Source organism: Crocodylus porosus, unplaced genomic scaffold, assembly GCF_001723895.1.
Source record: "Crocodylus porosus isolate Cpor-Errol unplaced genomic scaffold, CroPor_comp1, whole genome shotgun sequence".
Lineage (NCBI taxonomy): Eukaryota > Metazoa > Chordata > Crocodylia > Crocodylidae > Crocodylus > Crocodylus porosus.
The window spans coordinates 108,922,609-108,940,942 of record NW_017728886.1 but is presented as its reverse complement, the minus strand read 5'-3'; the positions used below and the strand labels follow the sequence as shown (position 1 = coordinate 108,940,942).

The window sequence follows — 18,334 nt, the reverse complement described above, 5'->3', positions numbered from 1 at the left end:
GTCTACTGTAACCCCCCAGAACATTTTCTGCACAGCTTCTTCTTAGTCAACTGGTCCCCAGCCTGTGTTGGTGCATGGGGTTGTTGCATCTTAAGTGAAAGACTTTGCACTTGGCCTTGTTGAACTTCATGAGCTTTCCTTTGGCCCAATCCGCCAAGTTGTCTAAGGCACTCTAGATTCTAGATCTACCCTCTACCATATCTACTACTCCTTCCAGCTTGGTGTCATCTGCAAAGTTGCTGATGGTGCACTCCATCTCATCTTCCAGGTCGTTGATGATGGCATTGAACAAAAACTGGTCATGCTACCAGTGCTTCTCTGGAAGGCTCTCAAGCTCCCTTGTCACTTGCTCTGTGTGATTCTGTGGTGTTTCTGCTGCTATTTTCTCTCACAGATATATAGCTGCCTCAAACAATATGCAGCCCTCTGCAATGGCATTCAGCCCTGAAGTCCTTCCACTCCTCCATGTGGCCTGTGCTTTGGCCAATTGTTTTTGTGGTTTCAGGTAACTGTTCCATAAAGGTAATTCAGTTGCTTTTTTCATTTTTCCGAATGAAGGGCATTGGTCATGTTTACCACTTCACTGAGGTTTCTCCAAACCTTTGGCATAATTATATTAATTTGAAATATTAAGAGAATACAATACAAAATACCACTCCTTTGAGCTCTGAAAGGAGAGAACGGTGAGCGCTTTTGAATTATATTTAGCTCTGTGACTAGTTGTGAATAAATACATTATTTAAACCTTATACCAAAAACACAGTAATTTATTCTTCGTACGAGTCAACCGGCAACACCTTCTTACACCCACTGGAACAGTTAGTCACTTCTGTAATCTGTGCAAACAAGCTAACTGAGCAGAACTGAGACAAACGAAGCATCACTGAGACAAACTTGCTTTCTTCCCAGGGTTGGGAAACTATTGCCAACTACTTTAACCCTATCAATCAGAATAACTGGCCACTGCTCTACAGAGCTAAAGGCTAATGGCTGTTCTCAAAAGGAAACCTCCTCTTTCAAGCTCTTTTAAAATGGGCAATGCACATTGCCCTGTGAGTGACAGTCTGTGTATACATTCTGTTTGAGATGTCTATCTCTTGTAGAGCCTGACTCCTCTATGACCCTCTTACATGCCTTCCTCTACAGCTGTGTTCAGAAGCTATTCCTTCTGAGCTGAACACAAGCCAGGCAGAAAGTCTCTCTCTGTGTGATACCATGCTTAAGAAACTTCCCTGTTGCTACCTGACCTGGATCCACAGTATATCTGTTTCCTTGCTGACACACTGCCTCTGTGTAGTGAACCAGACAAAAGCCTCCACATCTCAACATTTCAGCCTGACCAAGCAGATTCCTTAGCTTGGTAGGAAAACGACATTTGCGATTGTCCAATGAGTGTCATGGACATGCATCCCTGACATGGAGGAGCGCTATTTTCATTCTGATAAAAAATCTAGGCAGTGGGTAGCAGGCCCTTTCAGAGGTCGAGAGAGGCCTGGGCCACTTCCATTTTTTGAGGCTCCCAGTATATTAAAAAAGTACTGATTCATAGTGCACTACAGGCAATGTGGCCCGGTAATGGGACACAAGTTTAGAGTTGTATGATAAATGTTTTCTTCTTTCAATCCTGTCAGTGTGTCTCTGTGCCTGTATGTATGACCTCATTTGGCGATTACGTCAAAAGTCTAAATTTGAGAGGCCCGGGCCAAATGGCCCTCCTACTCCCACCATGATAGGCCCTGGTGGGTAGGAATGTGAAAAAGGGCCATGGCTGGATTTTAATTGAGGTTCATTCCAACCAAAAGATCTGTTCTTGTGATCTTACTGGGGAAGTCATTTTTCTGTCACCTCCAGAGGACTTTTGAGGAAGCAGGGGTAAACTAGCCCCAACAATAAATCTACTGACTACCATAAAAGTACAAAAATAAACACCATGTCAATTTTTGAGTGCCACGATTGCCCACTTTCCTTCCCATATCCACTAAATATTTTAGAAATGTATACAAATATGATATCATGGCTGATACATCATCAGATGACATTTATCCTGCTCTGTATACATGTTCAATATATCCATCTTATCACCATTTTATTTTAACTTCTAGTCATGCAGTATGTGATTTGATTAACATCTATCAAATGTGGCTTGTTCTCTCTCTCATCCTCTACCTGAGGGAGAGCTGTGTATGCAGTGGAATAGGCTTTTTTAACAACTGTATATAAGCTGTTATAAATTTGGTAGAGATGGTAGCGGTGACTTACAGACAAATGTAATTTTTAACCACTTAAAAAGAGAAAGGGGAGCTTATGTCAATGCACATGTTATGTCTGTATGCTCCTCTAACAATACAAGTTAGCTAAATTGCTAAGATTTTAATCCTGAATGGAACAGAGGCTGTATACACACATTCAAATGATCTGGAAGAATTCTCCCAGGTTTTTTCTCCTAGCAGAAAAACTTACCCCAAACTGCATGTACAGACATTCAAATGCTGAGACCCTGAGGAGTGCTGAGCTTACAGTGCTAACACATGTACAGGGACTCTGTCTAGCTACACAATCAAAGCTTCCTTCTGCCTGTTTGGTGACAGATGGCAGCAGTGCATAGGACAGCCCTGATTGACTGCCTCAAGCCTATGGTCAGCCTGTGTTTTCCTGCAGCCCAATGTGGGGATTTTGAAGGGGGCATGTTCTCCTTGCTGGAAGCAGGAGGGAGGGGCAGGAATTGCAGAGGACTGTTCTCTTCTGAGAGAAGCCATAGTACATCATAGTACATACAGACATTCACTCTCCCAGCGAGTGATTTTTAACCCTCATGGTTCCCTGGTAATTTTTCTCCTGGAGCTGCCATTTTTACCCTGGAATAAAATGCCTGAACACCTGTACACTCATGATTTCTCCTGGGAAAGTAAAAGTCTCCCATGAGAAACTGAATGTCTGTATAAGCCCAGAGTCAAAGTTGTAATGATGTTGGTACAGTCAGAGTTGTTCTCAACCTTTTGGATTCAAGGCAGTCATCACTGGACTCAAGACACTGCTCCATAACTTTTGTGAATTGAGTGGCACCCAATTTCAAAAACTAACTTATATATTACAGTGCTTACTTCCTTGCAGAGGAGCAGGGCATTGGGGGTGGGGAATCATACAGGCAGGGGCGAGCCTGAGCCTGTATTTATCTGCTTATTTCTTCACACCTTATCTCCTTACACCATGAGGCACCCTTTAAAGAATCTGGCAACAATCCAGGGTGCCCCAGCACTCTGGTAAAGAATCAGTGGGCTAGAAAATATCCAACATTGCTTCTCCCTTTTACTCTGTTCTCATTCATACAAGACAGCAACTCCAATGTAGATCTCAAGTAACTACAATTTGTACCCTGACTACAAGAAAATACTGAGGATACTAGAGGAAAATGAAAAGTTAGGAAGAAAAGTAGTCCACAAGAAGTGTGAAATTCATTCCTACCCATTGGTGGCTTCATAGTTTACAGCATGAAGCAACTTTTTAAATGTTATCTTACGGCCTATTGTGATAGAAAGACCTCTAGACTAGAGGGCAACAACCAACAGTCACTCACCACTTTTGCAATTTCCAGGCTTTGGTTGGATAGGGATTTAATTACTTACTTGATACATCTGTATGATGCATGCCTCCATTCCCATGCAAGTGCACCCTTCATGGTATTCATGCCCAGAGAACTTGACCATCCCTTGGGTTTTAGACAATGGCATTTTCAGAGCTCTGCTTGATTAACAGAAGACTGTTGTAATTGTTTCAGTACTGATTTATCTATTCAGTTGCACATAGCCTGTTAAAACAGAGTACTGAGTATGCTTGGGCTACAGACAAAGATTAGATGTTATTTTTTAAGTTTGAATAGTTTTCTAATCCTGGTTCATGTTTCTGCAGTATTTGATCCTGAAGAATCAAAGCACATGGTTAAGGAAAAGAGTGGCATGTGGTTCATGAACCCTATAATTAGTTCGCCTTCCTAGCTCTAAGCAGTAATTAAATCTGCCACTTCTGCTCTGCTGATTCATTTATTTAGCTATTTAATTGCTCAACTGAATACGTCTTTATCTCCGGAACTGCAACATTTTATTCAGACAAAGAAATAGCATAATCCATTTTTTTCCAAGAGCAAAGACATGTGAAAGAACACTTTTCACTTATCGAACAATACAGTGTTTAGGTGATCAACTGATGCTTAAGGATAGGTTTCCATATATAGTTTTGTATCTTCCAAGATCTCATTATATATGTCAAACTTTGAGCCCTAATATACCTATTCTAAGTTGCTGTCAGAGATATGAGTTAAACACAGAAGTACTCAGTGAAGAATAGCAATAATTACGTACAAAACAGGAAATCTAAGCACTAATCTATTGGCATATTGGCAGCAGATATTTTGTAAACATTTTTTAGATGCAGAAATACAACTACCAAAGTAACTCTTCTTCATATATCTGTGTTGGGATTTTTCTCATGAATACGTGAGTTGTGTCCATGCTATTTTTGTCAGATTCATCTACAGCGACCACAACTGGGTATATAAAGCATGCTGCCTTGAGTATGTCTAAGCTTACAGGAGACAGCCTTTGTGTTGTGCTGAATATCTCTGTTATGAGCATTTCTATAAATGCAGCTTTTCTCACCATGTAATTTTAGCATTCTTTGAAGGATACCTCCACCATTTTTATCCACAAGTTGCAATAAGGGAGCTTGTAAAAAAAATGGTAATACCTAGCTCTGTATGAAATTTCAGCGGCTCTTTCATTTCATTTCAGATTTGGATGTTTTGACAGTTGAAACACCAAATCCAAAATGAAATGCAGGGCTCCAAAACATCTCTGAAACAAAACGGGCCATCTGAAATGTTTCAGAAATTTTCCAAAATGATTCAGATGTTTCTGAAACATTTTGCATGTTTTAGAGCTGTTTTGAGCTGTTTCAGAGGCAGACTTGCAGGGAAAGAGGGAGAGGAAGGACTGCTTTGATATTGACATCTGTAGCTGGCCAGTGACAACAATCTGTCCCCAAGGTCCCTTCTAATCCCAAGGCTCTGGGGGAGGGACAGAGAAGCATACACAAAGTCACGGATGTCACGAGTTTTGCTTGCCAGCAGTTTGAGGTTCAGTTTCCCAGAAACCCCTACACCTATCTTCTTGAAACTTGGCAGGCTTCATGGACTCAGAAGGAGCTACCATCCTGGCAAGTGTCTTCCTAATCAGGCAGGAAATGACAAAGTTATAGACAGTTTTGTGATTCCCCATTATAGTTTATGGCTGAAACACCGTAAAAATTCCAAAACAGTTTCAGCCAAAACACAATGGGATAGTGATTCAAAACACTGAAACGAATCACTGTTACTCTAAAATGCTGAATCTGAAACAAAATGAAACACAGTCGTTTTGGACAGCCCTGGTAATTACCAGATCATTGCAAGCCAACTTGAGTGGGAATTTTCTGGAAGTTGTGAAATAAATAGTTGTTTTGTTAGGGGTTTTTTTGCTATTTATTCTTGTGTTTTCATAACTCTCTTTTTGCCTAAGATAAGAGGTTTAAAAAACAAAAACTCACTGAGAGAGGTTCTCTCTTTGGTATTTTGCAGTATTCGTGTCTCGCTTGTGTCTGTCTATCTGTATATTCAATGGACATAACTTATTTGAGTGCCCACGTTGCATTTCATGCAATAAGTTTACTATTAATAGTGGGCTTCTTACTGACTTTTTACCAAATGATAATTGATTGAAAACTATGCAGCTGTTTTCCCCATGTAAACACCTTATTTCAATTCCTATTTCTCTGGGATTAATTTTTTTCTTATATGAAGCTCTTCCATACATCTTAGCCAGGCAAAAATGTCATTGAATTACTAATGACCTAAGCTTTGGTCAAACAATACTTAAGTGGTATTGTTTTTATTTATTTTATTGTTATGCTTCACTGTACTACACTTTATTGAAAGATCTTTGTTAAATAAATACTAATTCTGATGCTGCCAAAATTGGGAAGCGTTAGAAATCTTGCTGGCAACTCTGTTTGCACAAGATTGCCACCTGATTTCCTGGCCAAAGCAGTTTGCATAAGATTTATCTAAATATTTATCTTTTAGATATATGCCTCTTCTAAAAATTCATGATCCACAACTATGTACAGTGCCCTGCTCTTAGGCTAGGGACAGAAATTACACATAAACCAATGTAAGTGATCAGAAACCAGACAAGCCCAACTGCCCAGTCTGGGATTAATAAGCAGGCTGCTGGCAGGTCAGCTGATAGAGCACATGACCAGAAGAGGCAGGGGTCTGGGCATATAAACCAAAGCAGAGCAGGCAGCCTGCCCTGCAAGCTGTAAGGGAAGGAGCTGTTGGAAGGACTACTGTGAGGGATACCTGGTTCATTGCTGAGCTACTAGTAAGGTTCTGGAGACTTGAAGGGAGTACCCCAGAGTTGGGAGAGCTTTGTGCATACAGCTAGTGAGCTGAGATTTATGTTTGAAGCCAGTGTGGGGATAGTTTGAATTATAGCCAGGGGCTTACATTTTGTTGTACTGTTTACATGGTGGCTTAGGTTGAGGACTAAGGGGGTGGTTTGGCAGTCACATTAGTGCCCTAGGGGTACCTGTTTACTATAAGCTATGCCTGGGGCAGGCTCAAGGCATAGCCAAAGTTCAGAGCCCAGAGTGTGGAAGAGTGTGGGGCCAGAAAGCCCAAAGCCTGAGGGGCAGAGATTGAGGCTGGAAGGCCCAGCACCTGTAAAGTTTGGTTCAGTTAATGAACTAGAGGTAGAAGGCTCAGCAAAAGGTGGAAGCCAAGAAGGCTGAAGCCTGACACAGGAAAAACAACAGGCTCTCCCAAAGACCCTTGGGCAGCCTCCCTCCTAATGAGGTCTAACAACAAAGGTATGGCAGGTAAGAGCAGGAAGTGAAAGAGCACCCCAAGAGGTAGCAGCAGGGAAGGAATTGCGGAGCTGCCAGGGGGTGTCACAGCTGGCCCTGGAGCATGAAGCTGGTACAGGCACCTATACGTGTGCTCTGGGGAGAGGAGAAGGGCATTTTAATTAAAACGGGTCTGGGGAGAACTGCCCTAACTATAATGCCTGTAGTGTCTTGTGTATTCAGTATCCCACAGTTCAAAATGGTGGCAAGGGCACCTTAACTAAAGTGCCTTCCATAATTAATTGAGTCTGCTGCAACGCATTCGAATTGGAATGTGTTGGACTGAGTGGAAAAGTGCCCAAAATGACCAACCCAGGTTTAAGATGGACCTGGATAGATGTAGTATGACTTAACTGATTTAGGTTAAACTAGTCTGGCAAACACCTGTTGCAGATTTCCTCCTGACTCCAGTTACTTTGCAGTCCCCCCACATCCCAGGATGCTTTAAACCCTCCCTTCAGACCCCCCAGGATGGCTTGCTTTGATACTTCTCACTCTTCCCATCTCAGCTCTGGCTGCCATCATCCCTTCCCAGCATGGATGGGCAACTTGGTTCTGCCACTTTCACAGCTGGGAGTGGGGGAAGCATTCCCTCAGGCCAGGTGCCTGCCCATTCAGCTGGGCATGAGGGTACAGGGGGAGCCCTGTACCTCAGGGGGCTTCCCCAGCCTGGCACCGGACTGGGTCAGGGGTATGTGCTTGGGCAGTCAATCAGGGATGATCATTCTTGGCTGGACTGGGCTTAGCAATGGCCAGCAGGCTGGCAGGTGTTTCAGGATCCCCTGCCTTCTGGCCTGGGCCAGTGCAGGCCTCCACTTGCCTTTCTCAAGTGAAACTTAAACTTGACATCTTCAGTTTGTTATTGATTCAAGCTATGCAGCTTAGAGAAACCTGCAAATATTGGATCGATTCCGCCTTGGGCTTTTTGAGTGTTTGTACGTAGCCTTGGAGTTCACAAAAAACAAGAGGACAGTCCTTCTGAATGATAGTTTTATTTCATGGTTATCTCATATCTACATATTAATGATTTTAGTATGAGGAAATGATGTTCATTGTGGAAGTACATACAAACAGATGCAGCATAATGCCTCTGAGTAAAAAGTGAAATCCATTTGCTATTTAGTTAAGAAACTGAGTTTTTTGCTACATGCATGGAACACTCATGCAGGAAGGTCTTCTGGTAAGCATGCAGAAATATTTTCAGATGGTTTTCATCCCTGTTGTATATATACATAAAGAAAGGCATTGAATTAGTGTGTTCTTTTGATAAAATTACACACTGTACCTTTATTTAGAGAGAGACATTGAGAGCACCTGTACACATGCCTGACACCTGCTCCAGTGCATTCTAATTAGTATGCATTGGAGCAGACTCAATTAATGCTAATTAGCATGCTCCAGTGACCTTGTCATCATGTGTATTAAGCATCCCTGCACTTAAAAATCTCAGTGGGGGCACTTTAGTTAAAGTGCCCCCGCTGCCATTTTTAAGTGCAGGACGCTGAATACACGAGATGCTGCGGCATTTTAATTAGAGCAGCTCCTAAGAGCTGCTCTAATTAAAAGAACTCCCCTTCCCCCCTCCCCCCAGCAAGTGTAAAGATGCCTTGAGATAAGATAGATGAGGGAGAAATAACTAGATAATTATTTACAGGTGATCAATTGTTTTATTACATTCTCAAATCTTTGTAGTGGGAAGTAGGTGATTTTGTTACTGAAAGCTTCTCCCCAGGTGAACCTAGCTATTGCCATCTTATCATCAATAGGTGGGAGATTACTCTGTTAGGGCAATGCTAGATTTACACACAGTAAAATGTAAGTGAAGCCACTCCTACTCCCTTTTTCCTTCCCTCACCACACTGGAGGAAGCATTATCCAGCAACTTGAAGCAAGCAGCTGTCATCTGGCACAACGGGAACAAGATATTTGCAAAGTAATGTCCATATTCTAGGTCTGGCCACTGTACGTTGAGCCCCTTTGCTAGGTCTCTAAAGCAATTTAAATTTAACTCCTATTGTTTAGCAGTATAGTTACAGACTTTGGGCTGGCTCTTACACCAGCATCTCTCATAGGAGGAGTTATGCTGGAGTAAGTGGGATAAGATTGAGGCTCCAAATTTTGGTAGTAAATATACAAGAGTACATGTAGGTAATTAATGTACTTTATTAGTTGGGGCAGGAGTCTCTCATCCATATGTTCAGAGCATTTTTTATGGAAGAACCAACTGTTGGTAGGGGTTGGAAGTGCGTATATGAGAGTTGCATATAGCCCCACTCATTCTGTAGTTAGTCCTGTTCACCCAAATCTTATTACTGGTTTGTATGCTCCGATACTTGCACACATTAGGAAACAAATGTAACGTATGGCTTTCAGTGAGTTATTCAAGAAAACGGTCAAACTAATTGACACACAGGTGTCTACAGGTAGAAATAGATACCTTTGATAACCCATTGACATATACAGCATGCGTAATAGAGTGTTCATTTTCTAAACTTCACCCCCCGCCCCCCTTTGCTCCTCATATAGGTTGTTGCGTTACAGTCTTATTACATTAGGATGTGACATTCCCGGCCTTGACAGTGCTTTTGTTTGGATATTTATAGCAGCTTCTGGTCATTGTGGAGCAAAGGAGATTGCCCTGCCCTCTGGCCCTTTCTTAAGCTGATTTTGGGCAGAAGCTCTTCTCATGTGGCACTAATTGAAATGATTGGTGGAGGGGGTGTTGTGAGCTCACTGTGCCTGACTCGGGCTTATCTGCCAGGGGCTAAGCTAAGGGAGAAGGGGGGTGGGGGGGAAGCAAAAGCTTTGCCTCATTCCAGTAGGGCTCAGGGCTCTTGGCCATCTGTCCACACTTGGAATCAGAAGACAAATAGAGGGACCACACTCACTTTAACTCTACAGAAGGAAATTGTTCGGAAACTCTGGCTGAGCTTTTCATCTAAAGTGCGGGCTGGAGACCAGCTCAGCAGGTCAGTACTTCTACCAGTCAGATTTATTTATTCAGATGATGTTCAGGGTTTCAGCTGCAAAGCTTTCATATTAGAAACGCTGTATTATTTTCTGGAATTTATAGTGTGACCAAAGGAATCCTTTTTTTTTTTTTTTTTTTTTTTTTAAGGAAAAAATCTTTAAGACTGGAACTCAGCTTGCTGTATTTGCTGTCCCATATGCACTGTGATCAGAGTTGTGTTTATCTAGAGTGCTGTTAATCGTGATGGCTGAATGCCCAGGGCAGCCTAACAAAAGGCAAATCTTTCAAAGATTTAAACTAACAAGTTGCTTTTAAAGTGATTTGTATGGAGATTTTTTTTTAATGTTTGTATGGCTTATCATCTGGACAAGAGGGCTACATTTAAAATATGTATTGGGGATTGTCGTTTGAAATGTGTGCGCTTCATTTTGGTGAGCAGCTCAGCCTGAGTTGGCAGCTTGAGGATTTAAATGCTATAATATCATTTAAAGGCTTTCTTGCCCTCCCTGTTTCCCTCCCCAGTTAATAGTTCGCTGTAAGTTTAATGTGAAATCAGGACAGGCAAAAGCAAGCTATTCACTAAAAAAAAAACAAAAAAAAAACCCCACAAGCTGTTGTGGTCTGATTAGAAAAGCAGAGGTTAAGAAGTTTTTTGGCATACTGTAAATGGGTATTACAATAAAAAAATCAAGTGAACTGAAATACTTTTTCATGTAGTATGAGTCTTATCATTTGAAGCTGTATGAATATATTTAACCGATTATTGCAATTTCTTGAGATTTTTTTAAAAATCTTGTTGATAAAACAAAACAACCGCTAGCCTAATCATATGTGTTTGACAATAGAGAAAAAGAACATGTGCAACTTCTTTAATACCTAGTTCTTAAAGAAAATTCAGTGTTTGTCAGGAGGTTGACAGAAAATTTAGGATAGTGCTAATAGGATTGTGTTAAATTTCTGGATATCTTAAAGTCAAAATATTTTCTTTTTAGGTTAGAAAAAGTTGTATTACTATATGTTTAAGGCTAACTAAATTTCCATTTGTTCATTTGACATCTTTTTTACAATGCCATAACATGAGGATGTTATTTGTTACTGATCTATAAACACAATCCTGCTATAATGAAATATATATGCTTTTTGTTATTCTTATGTGTGTGAAGGTATTTTCTATTTGTTATCTCCATAATTTTTATAAGATTAATTTATTAAATGTAGACTAGCAGCAAACTCCACTATAAATGACATGTAAGAAAATCAAGTCACAGAAAGGAATTCAATTCAGTTGCTGTGTATCAATACTTTCAAATGTCAATATTATTTTTTAATCCTTTTTAAGTGCATTGTTGCAAAATTAATTTTCCTTCAGATCTAGCTATTTTTCTTGTTTTTTCCTTGTATATAAGGCTTATAGAAGTGGCACAACAGCTCAAAATGGAGGCAAGTGAGTAGTAATCCACTTGTGCAGTACTTATCACCTAAAAAGATGCCTGGTACAAAGTTCATACACTACTGTTGTGGATTACTCAAAATGGATTCCAGGAATTGGCCATAGGAAAGGTAGACAAACACTTATTAAGAGGCTTACAGTTGGTTGCGATTGACATTGCATTTTATTTTATTTAAACACAAATGCTGCTAGTGATGCATCAATTGTATTTTTTAATAATCCCTAGTGAGAGAAGAACACTAAAACATGTATAGAATAATAAAAATTGTAAAGATGCATACATAATATTGATAACAGCTTTGCAAGTTGAAATAACTGGTTTACTGTATGAGAAGAACCCTTTATAACTGCATTATAATCTATTTGTGACTAGAGATAATGATAAGTATACAGGTGAATGGATTTCTTGGTCAGATCATACCTTTCCTTACAATTCCTAGTCTCTTATTCATGAGAAGTTGAGGATCTTCAAAATATTGAAACCACTTGCTATTAGTTTCTCCAAGAAGTGCCTGTAAACCTTCTCCATAATGTATGTGGTATGATAATGTCGTGAATTGTGAATGTAGTACAAGTTTGTTTTATCCTTTAATGAATTAATATATTTTTCTTGTATTTTTTAAAGCTAAAAATCTGGGTAATGCACCTTAGTGATAAATATATAAATAAGAAAATAATAGCAAAAAAGCACACTCCATTAGAAAGCCTCATTATTTGAAAACAGCCTTATGGAAGGCATATTGGTAATAATCCTGGCACGTGTGTGGCTTATCCTAAATTCTACAGTTACTTTACCATTAGGTACTTTACAATTTTAATCCTCCCTTTTTTTATGAATTGCTTTTTGCCAGAAATCCAGAATCTTGAACTGGGTCTTTAACTTTTACTTGGTCCTTATGCCCTGGGACATCCATGAAAGTTTGCCTAAAGAAGAATTTGAGTATTAAATGAAGAATCACTTGAGGATGTGGCCCATGCTGTTCAGAATTCTGTTAGCTATCAAGCTCTGTGAGGGGAATTTTGTTTTTTGACATTAATATGAACTGATTTGACAGATACTTTTGTGCAGGATTTTATAATGCTGTCCTGTTGGTTGGACAATAAACAAAAAAGCTCTCTGATGTCATTGCAAACAGTCAGTCGTTGTCCTTTTGAAAAGGGTGAAATGGATTCTCAGTTTTCTTGCACTTAATGCAGTTCACATCTGTGCAGATTAAGCACAAAAAAAAATCCAGCACACAAAAATAGTAGCGATTTGCAACTCTTGTGCAGGGCAAGAAAGAATCTAGCCCTCCAGTTCCATCTTTTCTAAGAAGTGGAAGTTCAGACTAGACTCTTTCAGGAAGGATGGCACACGGGTTTTACAGGGGCACAGGGTACTTATCTACAGTGGGAGAAGTTGAGCAGGCTCAAAAGTTATCAGGAATGTAGCTAAAGACAAGACCTTGCAGGTGTATGTGACAAATGCCAGAGGAGTGGGCCTTCAGAAGCTGGAAGGGCAATGAGGACATGAACTGCTGGTGCCGCCTTACTCGGGGGCAGGGGGGGCATGTGCCCCTGCGACTAGTCCCACCGACCGGGGGGAGGAGGGTCCCCTCCAGCTGGTCCCATGATGGCTGATTGTTGCAGTCACTTCCAGGAGTGGCTGTGGCCACTTCTGTGATCTGTCTGCACTCGCAGGGGGGGCACTGGCACTCCTGCCTGCCCCCCCGCCCATCGCCTAAGCAGTGAGCGCAGCTGGTCATGCTGCCACTGGATGAGGAAGCCGAGTTGGAGCACATAGTTTTGAGACATTGTGGAGAGAAGATTGGGCATCCGTCACAGGGAGTGTGTGGCAGCTAGGAAGGAGTAAGGAGAGAAAGTGGCTAAGTCTTGCTGTAGGTGGGTTCTGCATCTGGGAGGGGAGTCAAATGTGGGTTCTTTGGTGGGGATTAATGCATAAAGACTTGAGAGCTGGAAAGTGAGCATCAGGATACTTGTCATGAGGGGTAGGGGAAGGATTTGGCAGCTGAGGAGGGAGGTCAGGTGTAACAATTACAAACTGGGTGCAGTGGGAGGGTTCAGCAGTGAACAGGCTGCGGTTAGTCTGAATAACCTTAGACATCTCTATTAAGCCTGTGAAAGCAGCACAGCAAATGATTATAAGCAACAAAAGATAGAAACTGCACTAATTGCAAACCAACATAAAGGTCTAAAAATAAGCTTAAATAGCCACTTTTAGTGCTACAGATTCATTCAGAGCTCCAATCAAAATACAGCATTGCTGTGATAATATATTGCTGTAAATTTGAATAACCATTTCTCACAAGAAAATGTAGAATTCACTATACAATTTGAGAGACGATGCTTTTTTTTTTTTTTTTTTTAAGTGGTCCTGTCACACTTTAATAACAACTGCGTTTTGCCACCTCCATTCGCTGAGCAATAGATTCACTTTGTTGTTTCTGAAGCACAAAAGGAAAGGAAGAATTACACAAGAGGCAAAGAGATTATGCATAGTTCATGCACAGTAACAGAAAGAGGGAATGATGAATTCTCTCGATTTTTTTGTTCCTTATATATTTTTAAGTTCTTTGGAAAGTTTCCTGTGCTGGCTGCCATCAGAGATAGAAGTATCAACAGGAGAAAAATGGGTCACTAGGGTTTTAGTATTAAGCAGCAAATCCAGGGCCAATAGGATTTAGCTGAGATGTTAAGGTTTATTCAGTGCATTTAGTTAATGAAGTAAAAAGTTTGAGGCAGAGATGTGGGGAGGGGACAGTCTGGCCTCCTGCCAGGTGGTATGTCCTGCAGTAATTCTTTCTGATTGATAGATATTCCAAAGGACAAAAAAGAGTTAAGCAAAGGGGATTTTAATTAAAAATACCAGCACAAAGCCTGCTCTTCTGGATTAAAATCCATCTGAAATAGTAATGGGCATCCATGTAGTATGGTAGGGGAGGGAAGTATTAACACTTGACTGTGAGGAGGACAGGAAAATACAATGCATCTTTATTTCTACATACTACCTATAAAACTATGAGAGCTCTTGCACAAAAAACTGCCAGTAACAAATGTTCATGAATCAGTCATGTGCAGGCAATTAATTCCTTTTTCAATGGCAAACAAATTCCTAATCTTTTAAATCATGAATGGCTTGAGCTGTTCTAACATGTGATCTGAAACTGCTATGTGCTCCATAACAAGATTTTCTACCTAAGATTTACATTTTTATGTATCTCTGGGTCAGCCCCTGCACTTGCTGCTGATTGCAGTGACCAATTGTATACATTGACGTTGTAACTAGATTAGGCCCTGCTTAAAAAAAGTTTCCTATCTTTAAGTTTAAAAGAAAACACAGATAAGTTATATTTCTTATGGGTTAATTTATGCAGGTTTTCTTTTTCTTCTTAAAATTCTGTGCTCATATAGGCAAAACTACTACTTAAGTCAGATGTCCTCTCTACCCTTGGGAAAGATAGGAATCTAGAATCTATTGAACCTCCCTGCTAAATCCACCATCCTTGAATATCTTAGCCAGAGATATCTTAACATGTTCTTAGCCAGGATCTGGGAGGCTTGACGGAGTAAAGACCAGAAAGGTCTGGTATCCGTCTTTCTATAGACACATTGTCTAAGGATGGAGGAGGCAAGCACTGAAGAAGTTGACCATACCACCTGCTGAGAATAGTCTTTGGAGTTATAAAACATCTTAAAGAGACACTGAGTACTAGTAATCCAAAAAAGCAATTTTTTCCTGCCCAGGATGATGAGAAAATTTGCACAAGATGGTTGAAAACATAACACTTCAATTAAAAACAAGGTATGTTTCTTTTAATATGTGTGTACTATTATAATCATCATCATCATCATCATCATCATTTTATTTATATATAGATATAGATATAGATACACACACACACACACCCAATCAAAAGAAATCAACAATTCAAAATTGTTATGAAAATTTTCAAGGAAGAATTTCCAGAAATACTTTTCTTTGTGTTTATGTTCAGTTCTAGTGTGTGTCTCAGATTCTTTCCTGAGAACTTAAATTCATGGAGAAGCATGTGTCATGACTGCAGAAAGCAACAAAGGATAGTTTCATTATTTAAACAAAAACAAAAGAGAGACAGAGAAAATATTAATATGATGACATGGGATAAGAAGTGTCATAGCTGCATGGAGATTCCAAATGGTGGAATGAGTTTAAAAGAGATGGCATGGCTAAGCAAAGCAGTACCAGGCTCCCAATGAAACTCAGCAAATGTCAAGATGATGCCACAAAAAACAAATGGGATTTCAAAAGTTTATTCAATAGAAGGATACTGTTCCCCCAAATTTGTTGTCAAATTTTAAATGTATATAGTCATAGTTTTAACTGGCAGTCAGTAGGATTGTTACACTGGGTGCATCTAAACGAGCAATTAATCTGATATATTAAACTCCAATGCAGTTTGTGCTTGAGTGAGCTGCTCCCAGGCACCGCATTTACAGGAGCGTCCAGGACCTCGGCAGTCTGTGCTGAAGAGGAACCACTCCAGGCTGGCAGGAGGCACAGGGGGTCAGCCCAGGCTCTGGGTGGCAGTGTTGGGTGGTTGAGGGACTGGCTGAGGCACAAGGGTGCTACAGTGCAGGGCTAGCCAGCATGCAGCTCCCACACTAGCCCCCTTGTGTTTCAGCCAGCCCCAGTCACCATCTACATGTTTTGCAGCAGCGTAAATCACTCCACCATAGAGCAGTACTATCCTACAGCTAAGTTAATTAATTTACTGTGCCCTAATATGATCACACATGTAAACAGTTGGGTTTTACTGAAGAGCTAATTAGTCAACTTTGCAATAAAGTGCATGTGTAGATGTACCTACCGAGGGTTAATGTCACACTGAGTATTTTCCAAGTGGAGCCCCAGCAGTGCCCAGCTGTGATGTGGATAAGCAGTGTGGCAGAGCTATGCCCCAGAAGTTTAGCCTGCAGTTGAACACACTGCATTGAGTGGAGCCTAAGTATTAGGTTCCCTTGGAGTACAGAGTGCAATCTGGAGGGGGGGGGGGAAGTCAAGTGAGGTGAATAAGCTGCACTACTCAAAGAATGAATGCCTCATGCCTGCCTTGGTATAGCTTAGCTTTTTACCATTCATTAGGGCTCTATACAAATGGTACAAGCTAGACCTGAAAAATATTTTTCCAGGCCTGTTCTACCACATGTACTCTGTCTGGGTGTTATTCATCCAGTCAATTGTTAGCTATTTCCTATATAGCATTTAAGTCCTACTTAACTCCAAATAGGAGAGTAGGAGCAGGGTCTCAGTGAGCACAGTGAATGCCTTTCAGTTAGCAATAATGTTTGGATATCTCTAGGATCTCATAAGCATAGTTGTGGCCATGTCCAATGTCTAGCCAGGAAGTTAAAATAGAAATTTAAACTATGGTTGTGTAACATTAAATGTCAGAGACACAAAAGTACAGGTTGTAAATAGAAAAGATGTATATAATACGATATATTAAAATACCCACTAATTTCTGTAAGTTTTGTATAGAGCTCTATATTATAAGCTGTGGAGCACACAGACTCCAATAAGTTTCCTGCAGTTGATTAAGGGAGATAGATTGGGGGGGGGGGGGCAGTTTTTTTGTCATATGAGATGAGAGAGAAACTAGACAAAGTGTGTCTGTGTGCATTTCTGACACCATGAGGGAAAACAGGAAAGGACTTGCCTTCAGTGCTACCGAGATGTAGGTTCAAGATTTTGCTTAATAGAAACAAGAGCCAGCATAAAACTGAGAGCCACACTTTGATTCTGAATTCCTCAGAGTTCTAAAGTTTTTAGCTCTGGTTTTGGTTTAGGCTTATATTTCTGTTTCAGATGGTAACAAACATTATTAGACTAAAAGTTATATTTCTGCTGAAAGATCCAGGTGCCAGTGAGTAATCCAAAAGATTATTCATTGTTATCCCAGTAGTATTTACGTTTGACAAATGTGGTCTGCATTAAGTAATGGAAAAACTGACCTTGTCAATTTAAGATTATGGACAGTGTATAACTTATGGCTCTAGACTTTGGGGGATAGGGAAGGGAGGAGGAATTCTCACTGACCTTTCTCATTGTTGGTCCGTTGAACTGCTGTAGTGTTTCCAGTGTCAGATATATAGTCACATTTAGAGTCACTCTATACTTTAAATTCATGTCATGTAGGAGATGGTATGTTGTAGGGCTTTTCAACACAAGAAAAGCCTCTGTCACTCAACTAAGCTGGCAGTTGTAGCTATACCATCTTCCCAAATGACATGAGTTAAGCCAATTGGTGTACTCTTCTGTTGGCATAGCAATGTTCATGCAAAGGATGCTACAAAGGCTGCATACACCTGTTCAAATGACCTGGGAGACTTTTCCTGGGCTTGCTGTCCTAAGAGAGAAACTTACCTGGAGACCCCTGAACAGATATTCAAGTGCTGAGACCTTGAAGTGCTGATGCTGTGCACCCATGGGTCCCCTATGCACACATCTCAGCATGCAACATAGGTTCCCTCGGTCTGACTGGAGGCAGAATGGTAGCAGTGCTCAGGGCAACCCTGATTGGTTGACCCAGACTGATTAAGGTCAGCCTATGTGTCCCTGCATCACAATATGGGGGTTATGTATGAAGGAGAGAAGGGAGGGGAAAGTGCTCTGCTTCCTGCTCAACTTGAGCAGTAGATTCCAGCAAATGACAATCTCCATGGGTGGGTGGGAGTGGAAGCAAAATACGCTGGGATGCTGGAGGACTGTGCTATGGTCTCTTTCAGAAGAGGACATGTACAGACATTTGTTGTCCCAGGTATGATTAAACCCTGGTTGTTCCCAAGTTATTTCTCTCCTAGGCTAGGGGCAGCCATTTAAAAAGCCTGAGCCTGAATTGATTCAATCTTCGCAGGTTAGTCTAACCTGGCTGGCTAAATCAGTTTTGTAACCAGCTGGATATCCCAGCACATGCTTGCAGTTGCTCAGGCTAGAAGCC

General features: G+C 40.8%; 1 protein-coding gene across 10 annotated transcripts in view; it reads left to right on the top strand.

The window, feature by feature from the left end:
- LOC109313731 (poly(rC)-binding protein 3-like) overlaps positions 1–18,334 on the top strand; it is an 894,664-nt gene that overhangs the window by 636,499 nt on the left and 239,831 nt on the right. For 2 of the 10 annotated variants that reach the window (XM_019540469.1, XM_019540458.1), the window contains exon 1: positions 9,709–9,905. The exons of the other annotated variants lie outside the window; for them this stretch is intronic. The gene's annotated coding sequence lies outside the window, so the exon portion shown is untranslated. Of the gene's footprint in view, positions 1–9,708; positions 9,906–18,334 lie in introns of those variants that run through there. 10 annotated transcript variants of the gene reach the window in all.